Source organism: Phyllobates terribilis, unplaced genomic scaffold, assembly GCF_046119375.1.
Source record: "Phyllobates terribilis strain yellow unplaced genomic scaffold, ASM4611937v1 Scaffold_150__1_contigs__length_4496277, whole genome shotgun sequence".
Classification (NCBI taxonomy): domain Eukaryota; kingdom Metazoa; phylum Chordata; class Amphibia; order Anura; family Dendrobatidae; genus Phyllobates; species Phyllobates terribilis.
In genome coordinates, this window is record NW_027362910.1 from 3,330,166 (window position 1) to 3,347,865 (window position 17,700).

At 41.4% G+C, this 17,700-nt stretch overlaps 1 protein-coding gene across 1 annotated transcript in view; it reads right to left on the reverse strand.

Annotated features, from left to right (window-relative positions):
• The window catches only part of LOC141206942 (uncharacterized), a 187,829-nt gene that overhangs the window by 109,144 nt on the left and 60,985 nt on the right, over positions 1-17,700 (reverse strand). The gene's annotated exons all lie outside the window — the stretch shown is intronic.

The window sequence follows — 17,700 nt, forward strand, 5'->3', positions numbered from 1 at the left end:
CATGTATGGACTATGGGCTGTGCATTATACTACATGTATGGACTATGGGCTGTGCATTATACTACATGTAAGAGTGTGTGCTGTGCATTATACTACATGTATGAGTGTGGGCTGTGCATTATACTACATGTGTGGACTATGGGCTGTGCATTATACTACATGGATGACTGTGGGCTGTGCATTATACTACATGGATGACTATAGGCTGTGCATTATACTACACAGATGACTGTGGGCTGTGCATTATACTACATGTATGGACTATGGACTGTGCATTATACTACATGTATGGACTATGGGCTGTGCATTATACTACATGTAAGAGTGTGGGCTGTGCATTATACTACATGTATGGACTATGGGTTGTGCATTATACTACATGTGTGGACTATGGGCTGTGCATTATACTACATGGATGACTGTGGGCTGTGCATTATACTACATGGATGACTGTGGGCTGTGCATTATACCACATGTATGGACTATGGGCTGTGCATTATACTACATGTATGGACTATGGGCTGTGCATTATACTACATGGATGACTATGGGCTGTGCATTATACTACATGTATGGACTATGGGCTGTGCATTATACTACATGGATGGACTATGGGCTGTGCATTATACTACATGGATGACTATGGGCTGTGCATTATACTACATGTATGACTATGGGCTGTGCATTATACTACATGTATGACTATGGGCTGTGCATTATACTACATGTAAGAGTGTGGGCTGTGCATTATACTACATGGATGAGTATGGGCTGTGCATTATACTACATGTATGAGTGTGGGCTGTGCATTATACTACATGTATGGACTATGGGCTGTGCATTATACTACATGTATGGACTATGGGCTGTGCATTATACTACATGTATGAGTATGGGCTGTGCATTATACTACATGTAAGAGTGTGGGCTGTGCATTATACTACATGGATGAGTATGGGCTGTGCATTATACTACATGTATGGACTATGGGCTGTGCATTATACTACATGTATGGACTATGGGCTGTGCATTATACTACATGGATGAGTATGGGCTGTGCATTATACTACATGTATGAGTGTGGGCTGTGCATTATACTACATGTATGGACTATGGGCTGTGCATTATACTACATGTATGACTATGGGCTGTGCATTATACTACATGTATGACTATGGGCTGTGCATTATACTACATGTAAGAGTGTGGGCTGTGCATTATACTACATGGATGAGTATGGGCTGTGCATTATACTACATGTATGAGTGTGGGCTGTGCATTATACTACATGTATGGACTATGGGCTGTGCATTATACTACATGTATGGACTATGGGCTGTGCATTATACTACATGGATGACTGTGGGCTGTGCATTATACTACATGTATGGACTATGGGCTGTGCATTATACTACATGTATGAGTATGGGCTGTGCATTATACTACATGGATGACTATGGGCTGTGCATTACACTACATGTATGACTATGGGCTGTGCATTATACTACATGTATGACTATGGGCTGTGCATTATACTACATGTAAGAGTGTGGGCTGTGCATTATACTACATGTACGGACTATGGGCTGTGCATTATACTACATGTACGGACTATGGGCTGTGCATTATACTACATGTAAGAGTGTGGGCTGTGCATTATACTACATGTAAGAATGTGGGCTGTGCATTATACTACATGTAAGAGTGTGGGCTGTGCATTATACTACATGTATGACTATGGGCTGTGCATTATGCTACATGTAAGAGTGTGGGCTGTGCATTATACTACATGTATGACTATGGCTGTGCATTATACTACATGTACGAACTGTGGGCTGTGCATTATACTACATGGATGACTATGTGCTGTGCATTATACTACATGGATGACTATGGGCTGTGTATTATACTACATGGATGACTGCGGGCTGTGCATTATACTACATGGATGACTATGGGCTGTGTATTATACTACATGGATGACTGTGGGCTGTGCATTATATTACATGGATGACTATGGGCTGTGCATTATACTACATGGATGACTATGGGCTGTGTATTATACTACATGTATGGACTATGGGCTGTGCATTATATTACATGGATGACTGTGGGCTGTGCATTATACTACATGTATGGACTATGGGCTGTGCATTATACTACATGTATGAGTATGGGCTGTGCATTATACTACATGTATGAGTATGGGCTGTGCATTATAATACATGGATGATCATGGGCTGTGCATTATACTACATGTAAGAGTATGGGCTGTGCATTATACTACATGTATGGACTATGGACTGGGCATTATACTACATGTATGACTATGGGCTGTGCATTATACTACATGTATGAATATGGGCTGTGCATTATACTACATGTGTGGACTATGGGCTGTGCATTATACTACATGGATGACTGTGGGCTGTGCATTATACTACATGTATGAGTGTGGGCTGTGCATTATACTACATGTATGAGTGTGGGCTGTGCATTATACTACATGTAAGAGTGTGTGCTGTGCATTATACTACATGTATGAGTGTGGGCTGTGCATTATACTACATATATGGACTATGGGCTGTGCATTATACTACATGGATGACTGTGGGCTGTGCATTATACTACATGTGTGGACTATGGGCTGTGCATTATACTACATAGATGAGTATGGGCTGTGCATTATACTACATGTACGGACTATGGGCTGTGCATTATACTACATGTATGAGTGTGGGCTGTGCATTATACTACATGTATGAGTATGGGCTGTGCATTATACTACATGTATGGACTATGGGCTGTGCATTATACTACATGTGTGGACTATGGGCTGTGCATTATACTACATGGATGACTGTGGGCTGTGCATTATACTACATGTATGGACTATGGGCTGTGCATTATACTACATGTATGGACTATGGGCTGTGCATTATACTACATGTATGGACTATGGGCTGTGCATTATACTACATGTAAGAGTGTGTGCTATGCATTATACTACATGTATGAGTGTGGGCTGTGCATTATACTACATGTGTGGACTATGGGCTGTGCATTATACTACATGGATGACTGTGGGCTGTGCATTATACTACATGGATGACTATAGGCTGTGCATTATACTACACAGATGACTGTGGGCTGTGCATTATACTACATGTATGGACTATGGGCTGTGCATTATACTACATGTATGGACTATGGGCTGTGCATTATACTACATGTATGGACTATGGGCTGTGCATTATACTACATGTAAGAGTGTGTGCTGTGCATTATACTACATGGATGAGTATGGGCTGTGCATTATACTACATGGATGACTGTGGGCTGTGCATTATACTACATGGATGACTGTGGGCTGTGCATTATACTACATGTACGGACTATGGGCTGTGCATTATACTACATGTACGGACTATGGGTTGTGCATTATACTACATGTACGGACTATGGGTTGTGCATTATACTACATGTGTGGACTATGGGCTGTGCATTATACTACATGTATGACTGTGGGCTGTGCATTATACTACATGGATGACTGTGGGCTGTGCATTATACTACATGTATGGACTATGGGCTGTGCATTATACTACATGTATGGACTATGGGCTGTGCATTATACTACATGGATGACTATGGGCTGTGCATTATACTACATGTATGGACTATGGGCTGTGCATTATACTACATGGATGGACTATGGGCTGTGCATTATACTACATGGATGGACTATGGGCTGTGCATTATACTACATGTAAGAGTGTGTGCTGTGCATTATACTACATGGATGAGTATGGGCTGTGCATTATACTACATGTATGGACTATGGGCTGTGCATTATACTACATGTATGGACTATGGGTTGTGCATTATACTACATGTGTGGACTATGGGCTGTGCATTATACTACATGTATGACTGTGGGCTGTGCATTATACTACATGGATGACTGTGGGCTGTGCATTATACTACATGTATGGACTATGGGCTGTGCATTATACTACATGTATGGACTATGGGCTGTGCATTATACTACATGGATGACTATGGGCTGTGCATTATACTACATGTATGGACTATGGGCTGTGCATTATACTACATGGATGGACTATGGGCTGTGCATTATACTACATGGATGGACTATGGGCTGTGCATTATACTACATGTATGGACTATGGGCTGTGCATTATGCTACATGTATGAGTGTGGGCTGTGCATTATACTACATGTACGGACTATGGGCTGTGCATTATACTACATGGATGACTGTGGGCTGTGCATTATACTACATGGATGACTATAGGCTGTGCATTATACTACACAGATGACTGTGGGCTGTGCATTATACTACATGTATGGACTATGGGCTGTGCATTATACTACATGTAAGAGTGTGTGCTATGCATTATACTACATGTATGAGTGTGGGCTGTGCATTATTCTACATGTGTGGACTATGGGCTGTGCATTATACTACATGGATGACTGTGGGCTGTGCATTATACTACATGGATGACTATAGGCTGTGCATTATACCACACAGATGACTGTGGGCTGTGCATTATACTACATGTATGGACTATGGGCTGTGCATTATACTACATGTAAGAGTGTGTGCTGTGCATTATACTACATGGATGAGTATGGGCTGTGCATTATACTACATGGATGACTGTGGGCTGTGCATTATACTACATGGATGACTGTGGGCTGTGCATTATACTACATGTACGGACTATGGGCTGTGCATTATACTACATGTACGGACTATGGGTTGTGCATTATACTACATGTACGGACTATGGGTTGTGCATTATACTACATGTGTGGACTATGGGCTGTGCATTATACTACATGTATGACTGTGGGCTGTGCATTATACTACATGGATGACTGTGTGCTGTGCATTATACTACATGGATGAGTATGGGCTGTGCATTATACTACATGTATGGACTATGGGCTGTGCATTATACTACATGTATGGACTATGGGTTGTGCATTATACTACATGTGTGGACTATGGGCTGTGCATTATACTACATGTATGACTGTGGGCTGTGCATTATACTACATGGATGACTGTGGGCTGTGCATTATACTACATGTATGGACTATGGGCTGTGCATTATACTACATGTATGGACTATGGGCTGTGCATTATACTACATGGATGACTATGGGCTGTGCATTATACTACATGTATGGACTATGGGCTGTGCATTATACTACATGTATGGACTATGGGCTGTGCATTATACTACATGGATGACTATGGGCTGTGCATTATACTACATGTATGGACTATGGGCTGTGCATTATACTACATGGATGGACTATGGGCTGTGCATTATACTACATGGATGGACTATGGGCTGTGCATTATACTACATGGATGGACTATGGGCTGTGCATTATACTACATGTATGGACTATGGGCTGTGCATTATGCTACATGTATGAGTGTGGGCTGTGCATTATACTACATGTACGGACTATGGGCTGTGCATTATACTACATGTATGAGTGTGGGCTGTGCATTATACTACATGTATGAGTATGGGCTGTGCATTATACTACATGTATGGACTATGGGCTGTGCATTATACTACATGTGTGGACTATGGGCTGTGCATTATACTACATGGATGACTGTGGGCTGTGCATTATACTACATGTATGGACTATGGGCTGTGCATTATACTACATGTAAGAGTGTGGGCTGTGCATTATACTACATGTATGAGTGTGGGCTGTGCATTATACTACATGTATGGACTATGGGCTGTACATTATACTACATGTACGGACTATGGGCTGTGCATTATACTACATGTACGGACTATGGGCTGTGCATTATACTACATGTACGGACTATGGGCTGTGCATTATACTACATGGATGAGTATGGGCTGTGCATTATACTACATGTACGGACTATGGGCTGTGCATCATACTACATGTATGAGTGTGGGCTGTGCATTATACTACATGTGTGGACTATGGGCTGTGCATTATACTACATAGATGAGTATGGGCTGTGCATTATACTACATGTACGGACTATGGGCTGTGCATCATACTACATGGATGACTGTGGGCTGTGCATTATACTACATGTGTGGACTATGGGCTGTGCATTATACTACATAGATGAGTATGGGCTGTGCATTATACTACATGTACGGACTATGGGCTGTGCATTATACTACATGGATGACTGTGGGCTGTGCATTATACTACATGTATGGACTATGGGCTGTGCATTATACTACATGTATGAGTGTGGGCTGTGCATTATACTACATGTATGAGTATGGGCTGTGCATTATACTACATGGATGACTATGGGCTGTGCATTATACAACATGTAAGACTGTGGGCTGTGCATTATACTACATGTATGGACTATGGGCTGTGCATTATACTACATGTAAGAGTATGGGCTGTGCATTATACTACATGTAAGAGTGTGGGCTGTGCATTATACTACATGTATGAGTGTGGGCTGTGCATTATACTACATGTATGGACTATGGGCTGTGCATTATACTACATGTACGGACTATGGGCTGTGCATTATACTACATGTACGGACTATGGGCTGTGCATTATACTACATATACGGACTATGGGCTGTGCATTATACTACATGGATGAGTATGGGCTGTGCATTATACTACATGTACGGACTATGGGCTGTGCATTATACTACATAGATGAGTATGGGCTGTGCATTATACTACATGTACGGACTATGGGCTGTGCATTATACTACATGTATGAGTATGGGCTGTGCATTATACTACATGTATGGACTATGGGCTGTGCATTATACTACATGTGTGGACTATGGGCTGTGCATTATACTACATGGATGACTGTGGGCTGTGCATTATACTACATGTATGGACTATGGGCTGTGCATTATACTACATGTATGAGTATGGGCTGTGCATTATACTACATGTATGGACTATGGGCTGTGCATTATACTACATGTGTGGACTATGGGCTGTGCATTATACTACATGTATGAGTGTGGGCTGTGCATTATACTACATGTATGAGTATGGGCTGTGCATTATACTGCATGGATGACTATGGGCTGTGCATTATACAACATGTAAGACTGTGGGCTGTGCATTATACTACATGTATGGACTATGGGCTGTGCATTATACTACATGTAAGAGTGTGGGCTGTGCATTATACTACATGTACAGACTATGGGCTGAGCATTATACTACATGTATGGACTATGAGCTGTGCATTATACTACATGTATGAGTGTGGGCTGTGCATTATACTACATGTATGACTATGGGCTGTGCATTATACTACATGTATGGACTATGGGCTGTGCATTATACTACATGTATGAGTGTGGGCTGTGCATTATACTACATGGATGAGTGTGGGCTGTGCATTATACTACATGTATGGACTATGGGCTGTGCATTATACTACATGGATGGACTATGGGCTGTGCATTATACTACATGGATGGACTATGGGCTGTGCATTATACTACATGGATGACTGTGGGCTGTGCATTATACTATATGTAAGAGTGTGGACTGTGCATTATACTACATGTATGAGTATGGGCTGTGCATTATACTACATGTATGACTATGGGCTGTGCATTATACTACATGTATGACTATGGGCTGTGCATTATACTACATGTATGACTATGGGCTGTGCATTATACTACATGTATGGACTATGGGCTGAGCATTATACTACATGTATGAGTGTGGGCTGTGCATTATACTACATGGATGAGTATGGGCTGTGCATTATACTACATGTATGACTATGGGCTGTGCATTATACTACATGTATGGACTATGGGCTGTGCATTATACTACATGTATGACTATGGGCTGTGCATTATACTACATGTATAGACTATGGGCTGTGCATTATACTACATGTATGACTATGGGCTGTGCATTATACTACATGTATGACTATGGGCTGTGCATTATACTACATGTATGAGTGTGGGCTGTGCATTATACTACATGGATGAGTATGGGCTGTGCATTATACTACATGTATGACTATGGGCTGTGCATTATACTACATGTATGGACTATGGGCTGTGCATTATACTACATGTATGACTATGGGCTGTGCATTATACTACATGTATAGACTATGGGCTGTGCATTATACTACATGGATGACTGTGGGCTGTGCATTATACTACATGGATGACTATGGGCTGTGCATTATACAACATGTAAGACTGTGGGCTGTGCATTATACTACATGTATGGACTATGGGCTGTGCATTATACTACATGGATGACTATGGGCTGTGCATTACACTACATGTAAGAGTGTGGGCTGTGCATTATACTACATGTACAGACTATGGGCTGAGCATTATACTACATGTATGGACTATGGGCTGTGCATTATACTACATGTATGACTATGGGCTGTGCATTATACTACATGTATGACTATGGGCTGTGCATTATACTACATGTATGGACTATGGGCTGTGTATTATACTACATGTATGAGTATGGGCTGTGCATTATACTACATGTAAGAGTGTGGGCTGTGCATTATACTACATGGATGAGTATGGGCTGTGCATTATACTACATGGATGACTGTGGGCTGTGCATTATACTACATGTATGGACTATGGGCTGTGCATTATACTACATGGATGGACTATGGGCTGTGCATTATACTACATGGATGACTGTGGGCTGTGCATTATACTACATGGATGACTGTGGGCTGTGCATTATACTACATGGATGACTGTGGGCTGTGCATTGTACTATATGTAAGAGTGTGGGCTGTGCATTATACTATATGTAAGAGTGTGGGCTGTGCATTATACTACATGTACGCGCTATGGGCTGTGCATTATACTACATGTAAGAGTGTGGTCTGTGCATTATACTACATGTAAGAGTGTGGGCTGTGCATTATACTACATGTATGAGTATGGGCTGTGCATTATACTACATGTAAGAGTATGGGCTGTGCATTATACTACATGTAAGAGTGTGGGCTGTGCATTATACTACATGTATGAGTATGGGCTGTGCATTATACTACATGTATGACTATGGGCTGTGCATTATATTACATGTATGACTATGGTCTGTGCATTATACTACATGTAAGAGTGTGGGCTGTGCATTATACTACATGTATGACTATGGTCTGTGCATTATACTACATGTAAGAGTGTGGGCTGTGCATTATACTACATGTATGACTATGGTCTGTGCATTATACTACATGTAAGAGTGTGGGCTGTGCATTATACTACATGTAAGAGTATGGGCTGTGCATTATACTACATGTATGACTATGGTCTGTGCATTATACTACATGTAAGAGTGTGGGCTGTGCATTATACTACATGTATGAGTATGGGCTGTGCATTATACTATATGTACGGGCTATGGGCTGTGCATTATACTACATGTAAGAGTGTGGGCTGTGCATTATACTATATGTACGGGCTATGGGCTGTGCATTATACTATATGTACGGGCTATGGGCTGTGCATTATACTATATGTAAGAGTGTGGGCTGTGCATTATACTGCATGTATGAGTGTGGGCTGTGCATTATACTACATGTATGAGTGTGGGCTGTGCATTATACTACATGTATGAGTGTGGGCTGTGCATTATACTACATGTAAGATTATGGGCTGTGCATTATACTACATGTATGACTATGCGCTGTGCATTATACTACATGTAAGAGTATGGGCTGTGCATTATACTACATGGATGACTATGGGCTGTGCATTATACTACATGTAAGAGTATGGGCTGTGCATTATACTACATGTATGGACTATGGGCTGTGCATTATACTACATGGATGGACTATGGGCTGTGCATTATACTACATGGATGGACTATGGGCTGTGCATTATACTACATGTACGGACTATGGGCTGTGCATTATGCTACATGTATGAGTATGGGCTGTGCATTATACTACATGTAAGAGTGTGGGCTGTGCATTATACTACATGGATGGACTATGGGCTGTGCATTATACTACATGTACGGACTATGGGCTGTGCATTATGCTACATGTATGAGTATGGGCTGTGCATTATACTACATGTAAGTGTGGGCTGTGCATTATACTACATGTATGAGTGTGGGCTGTGCATTATACTACATGTATGGACTATGGGCTGTGCATTATACTACATGTACGGACTATGGGCTGTGCATTATACTACATGTACGGACTATGGGCTGTGCATTATACTACATGTACGGACTATGGGCTGTGCATTATACTACATGGATGAGTATGGGCTGTGCATTATACTACATGTACGGACTATGGGCTGTGCATTATACTACATGTATGAGTGTGGGCTGTGCATTATACTACATGTATGAGTATGGGCTGTGCATTATACTACATGTATGGACTATGGGCTGTGCATTATACTACATGTGTGGAGTATGGGCTGTGCATTATACTACATGGATGACTGTGGGCTGTGCATTATACTACATGTATGGACTATGGGCTGTGCATTATACTACATGTAAGAGTGTGTGCTGTGCATTATACTACATGTATGAGTGTGGGCTGTGCATTATACTACATGTGTGGACTATGGGCTGTGCATTATACTACATGGATGACTGTGGGCTGTGCATTATACTACATGGATGACTATAGGCTGTGCATTATACTACATGTACGGACTATGGGCTGTGCATTATACTACATGTATGGACTATGGGCTGTGCATTATACTACATGTAAGAGTGTGTGCTGTGCATTATACTACATGGATGAGTATGGGCTGTGCATTATACTACATGTATGGACTATGGGTTGTGCATTATACTACATGTGTGGACTATGGGCTGTGCATTATACTACATGTATGACTGTGGGCTGTGCATTATACTACATGGATGACTGTGGGCTGTGCATTATACTACATGTATGACTGTGGGCTGTGCATTATACTACATGTATGGACTATGGGCTGTGCATTATACTACATGTATGGACTATGGGCTGTGCATTATACTACATGGATGACTATGGGCTGTGCATTATACTACATGTATGGACTATGGGCTGTGCATTATACTACATGGATGGACTATGGGCTGTGCATTATACTACATGGATGACTATGGGCTGTGCATTATACTACATGTATGACTATGGGCTGTGCATTATACTACATGTATGACTATGGGCTGTGCATTATACTACATGTAAGAGTGTGGGCTGTGCATTATACTACATGGATGAGTATGGGCTGTGCATTATACTACATGGATGAGTATGGGCTGTGCATTATACTACATGTATGAGTGTGGGCTGTGCATTATACTACATGTATGGACTATGGGCTGTGCATTATACTACGTGTATGGACTATGGGCTGTGCATTATACTACATGGATGACTGTGGGCTGTGCATTATACTACATGGATGACTATGGGCTGTGCATTACACTACATGTATGAGTATGGGCTGTGCATTATACTACATGTATGGACTATGGGCTGTGCATTATACTACATGGATGACTATGGGCTGTGCATTATACTACATGTATGACTATGGGCTGTGCATTATACTACATGTATGACTATGGGCTGTGCATTATACTACATGTATGACTGTGGGCTGTGCATTATACTACATGTAAGAGTGTGGGCTGTGCATTATACTACATGTACGGACTATGGGCTGTGCATTATACTACATGTACGGACTATGGGCTGTGCATTATACTACATGTATGAATATGGGATGTGCATTATACTACATGTAAGAGTGTGGGCTGTGCATTATACTACATGTAAGAGTGTGGGCTGTGCATTATACTACATGTATGACTATGGGCTGTGCATTATACTACATGTAAGAGTGTGGGCTGTGCATTATACTACATGTATGACTATGGCTGTGCATTATACTACATGTACGAACTGTGGGCTGTGCATTATACTACATGGATGACTATGTGCTGTGCATTATACTGTATGGAGGATTATGGGCTGTGCATTATACTACATGGATAACTGTGGACTGTGCATTATACTACATGGATGACTATGGGCTGTGTATTATACTACATGGATGACTATGGGCCGTGTATTATACTACATGGATGACTGTGGGCTGTGCATTATATTACATGGATGACTATGGGCTGTGCATTATACTACATGGATGACTATGGGCTGTGTATTATACTACATGTATGGACTATGGGCTGTGCATTATATTACATGGATGACTATGGGCTGTGCATTATACTACATGTATGACTATGGGCTGTGCATTATACTACATGTGTGGACTATGGGCTGTGCATTATACTACATGGATAATTGAGGGCTGTGCATTATACTACATGTATGAGTATGGGCTGTGCATTATACTACATGTATGAGTATGGGCTGTGCATTATAATACATGGATGATCATGGGCTGTGCATTATACTACATGTATGGACTATGGACTGGGCATTATACTACATGTATGACTATGGGCTGTGCATTATACTACATGTGTGGACTATGGGCTGTGCATTATACTACATGGATGACTGTGGGCTGTGCATTATACTACATGTATGGACTATGGGCTGTGCATTATACTACATGTAAGAAGAGTGTGTGCTGTGCATTATACTACATGTATGAGTGTGGGCTGTGCATTATACTACATATATGGACTATGGGCTGTGCATTATACTACATGTATGGACTATGGGCTGTGCATTATACTACATGGATGACTGTGGGCTGTGCATTATACTACATGTGTGGACTATGGGCTGTGCATTATACTACATGTATGAATATGGGCTGTGCATTATACTACATGTGTGGACTATGGGCTGTGCATTATACTACATGGATGACTGTGGGCTGTGCATTATACTACATGTATGGACTATGGGCTGTGCATTATACTACATGTAAGAGTGTGTGCTGTGCATTATACTACATGTATGAGTGTGGGCTGTGCATTATACTACATATATGGACTATGGGCTGTGCATTATACTACATGTATGGACTATGGGTTGTGCATTATACTACATGGATGACTATAGGCTGTGCATTATACTACACAGATGACTGTGGGCTGTGCATTATACTACATGTATGGACTATGGGCTGTGCATTATACTACATGTAAGAGTGTGTGCTGTGCATTATACTACATGTAAGAGTGTGGGCTGTGCATTATACTACATGTATGGACTATGGGCTGTGCATTATACTACATGTAAGAGTGTGTGCTGTGCATTATACTACATGTATGAGTGTGGGCTGTGCATTATACTACTATGTATGAGTATGGGCTGTGCATTATACTACATGTGTGGACTATGGGCTGTGCATTATACTACATGTATGACTGTGGGCTGTGCATTATACTACATGTATGAGTATGGGCTGTGCATTATACTACATGTATGACTGTGGGCTGTGCATTATACTACATGTATGAGTATGGGCTGTGCATTATACTACATGTGTGGACTATGGGCTGTGCATTATACTACATGTATGACTGTGGGCTGTGCATTATACTACATGGATGACTGTGGGCTGTGCATTATACTACATGTATGGACTATGGGCTGTGCATTATACTACATGTAAGAGTGTGTGCTGTGCATTATACTACATGTATGAGTGTGGGCTGTGCATTATACTACTATGTATGAGTATGGGCTGTGCATTATACTACATGTGTTGGCTATGGGCTGTGCATTATACTACATGTATGACTGTGGGCTGTGCATTATACTACATGTATGACTATGGGCTGTGCATTATACTACATGTATGACTGTGGGCTGTGCATTATACTACATGTATGAGTATGGGCTGTGCATTATACTACATGTGTGGACTATGGGCTGTGCATTATACTACATGTATGACTGTGGGCTGTGCATTATACTACATGGATGACTGTGGGCTGTGCATTATACTACATGTATGGACTATGGGCTGTGCATTATACTACATGTATGGACTATGGGCTGTGCATTATACTACATGGATGACTATGGGCTGTGCATTATACTACATGTATGGACTATGGGCTGTGCATTATACTACTTGGATGGACTATGGGCTGTGCATTATACTACATGGATGACTATGGGCTGTGCATTATACTACATGTATGACTATGGGCTGTGCATTATACTACATGTATGAGTATGGGCTGTGCATTATACTACATGTAAGAGTGTGGGCTGTGCATTATACTACATGGATGAGTGTGGGCTGTGCATTATACTACATGTATGGACTATGGGCTGTGCATTATACTACATGTATGGACTATGGGCTGTGCATTATACTACATGTATGAGTATGGGCTGTGCATTATACTACATGGATGACTATGGGCTGTGCATTATACTACATGGATGACTATGGGCTGTGCATTATACTACATGGATGAGTATGGGCTGTGCATTATACTACATGTTTGACTATGGGCTGTGCATTATACTACATGTATGACTATGGGCTGTGCATCATACTACATGTATGAGTGTGGGCTGTGCATTATACTACATGGATGACTATGGGCTGTGCATTATACTGCATGTATGGACTATGGGCTGTGCATTATACTACATGTACGGACTATGGGCTGTGCATTATACTACATGTATGAGTATGGGCTGTGCATTATACTACATGGATGACTATGGGCTGTGCATTATACTACATGGATGACTATGGGCTGTGCATTATACTACATGTATGACTATGGGCTGTGCATTATACTACATGTACGGACTATGGGCTGTGCATTATACTACATGTATGGACTATGGGCTGTGCATTATACTACATGTATGGACTATGGGCTGTGCATTATACTACATGTATGAGTATGGGCTGTGCATTATACTACATGTATGAGTATGGGCTGTGCATTATACTACATGGATGACTATGGGCTGTGCATTATACTACATGGATGACTATGGGCTGTGCATTATACTACATGTAAGAGTGTGGGCTGTGCATTATACTACATGTACGGACTATGGGCTGTGCATTATACTACATGTACGGACTATGGGCTGTGCATTATACTACATGTATGAGTGTGGGCTGTGCATTATACTACATGTGTGGACTATGGGCTGTGCATTATACTACATGGATGACTGTGGGCTGTGCATTATACTACATGTATGGACTATGGGCTGTGCATTATACTACATGTATGAGTATGGGCTGTGCATTATACTACATGTATGAGTATGGGCTGTGCATTATACTACATGGATGACTATGGGCTGTGCATTATACTACATGGATGACTATGGGCTGTGCATTATACTACATGGATGACTATGGGCTGTGCATTATACTACATGTAAGAGTGTGGGCTGTGCATTATACTACATGTACGGACTATGGGCTGTGCATTATACTACATGTACGGACTATGGGCTGTGCATTATACTACATGTATGAGTGTGGGCTGTGCATTATACTACATGTGTGGACTATGGGCTGTGCATTATACTACATGGATGACTGTGGGCTGTGCATTATACTACATGTACGGACTATGGGCTGTGCATTATACTACATGTACGGACTATGGGCTGTGCATTATACTACATGTATGAGTGTGGGCTGTGCATTATACTACATGTGTGGACTATGGGCTGTGCATTATACTACATGGATGACTGTGGGCTGTGCATTATACTACATGTATGGACTATGGGCTGTGCATTATACTACATGTAAGAGTGTGTGCTGTGCATTATACTACATGTATGAGTGTGGGCTGTGCATTATACTACATATATGGACTATGGGCTGTGCATTATACTACATGGATGACTGTGGGCTGTGCATTATACTACATGGATGACTATAGTCTGTGCATTATACTACATGTAAGAGTGTGTGCTGTGCATTATACTACATGTATGACTATGGGCTGTGCATTATACTACATGTATGGACTATGGGCTGTGCATTATACTACATGTATGGACTATGGGCTGTGCATTATACTACATGTAAGAGTGTGTGCTGTGCATTATACTACATGTATGAGTGTGGGCTGTGCATTATACTACATGCGTGGACTATGGGCTGTGCATTATACTACATGTATGGACTATGGGCTGTGCATTATACTACATGGATGACTGTGGGCTGTGCATTATACTACATGTATGACTGTGGGCTGTGCATTATACTACATGGATGACTGTGGGCTGTGCATTATACTACATGTATGGAGTATGGGCTGTGCATTATACTACATGTATGACTGTGGGCTGTGCATTATACTACATGGATGACTATGGGCTGTGCATTATACTACATGTATGGACTATGGGCTGTGCATTATACTACTTGGATGGACTATGGGCTGTGCATTATACTACATGGATGACTATGGGCTGTGCATTATACTACATGTATGACTATGGGCTGTGCATTATACTACATGTATGAGTATGGGCTGTGCATTATATGGGCTGTGCATTATACTACATGTAAGAGTGTGGGCTGTGCATTATACTACATGGATGAGTGTGGGCTGTGCATTATACTACATGTATGGACTATGGGCTGTGCATTATACTACATGTATGGACTATGGGCTGTGCATTATACTACATGTATGAGTATGGGCAGTGCATTATACTACATGTATGACTATGGACTGTGCATTATACTACATGGATGACTATGGGCTGTGCATTATACTACATGGATGAGTATGGGCTGTGCATTATACTACATGTATGACTATGGGCTGTGCATTATACTACATGGAGGACTATGGGCTGTGCATTATACTACATGTATGGACTATGGGCTGTGCATTATACTACATGTATGACTGTGGGCTGTGCATTATACTACATGGATGACTGTGGGCTGTGCATTATACTACATGTATGGAGTATGGGCTGTGCATTATACTACATGTATGACTGTGGGCTGTGCATTATACTACATGTATGAGTATGGGCTGTGCATTATACTACATGTGTGGACTATGGGCTGTGCATTATACTACATGTATGAATGTGGGCTGTGCATTATACTACATGGATGACTGTGGGCTGTGCATTATACTACATGTATGGACTATGGGCTGTGCATTATACTACATGTATGGATTATGGGCTGTGCATTATACTACATGGATGACTATGGGCTGTGCATTATACTACATGTATGGACTATGGGCTGTGCATTATACTACTTGGATGGACTATGGGCTGTGCATTATACTACATGGATGACTATGGGCTGTGCATTATACTACATGTATGACTATGGGCTGTGCATTATACTACATGTATGAGTATGGGCTGTGCATTATACTACATGTAAGAGTGTGGGCTGTGCATTATACTACATGTATGGACTATGGGCTGTGCATTATACTACATGTATGGACTATGGGCTGTGCATTATACTACATGTATGGACTATGGGCTGTGCATTATACTACATGTATGAGTATGGGCAGTGCATTATACTACATGTATGACTATGGGCTGTGCATTATACTACATGGATGACTATGGGCTGTGCATTATACTACATGGATGACTATGGGCTGTGCATTATACTACATGGATGAGTATGGG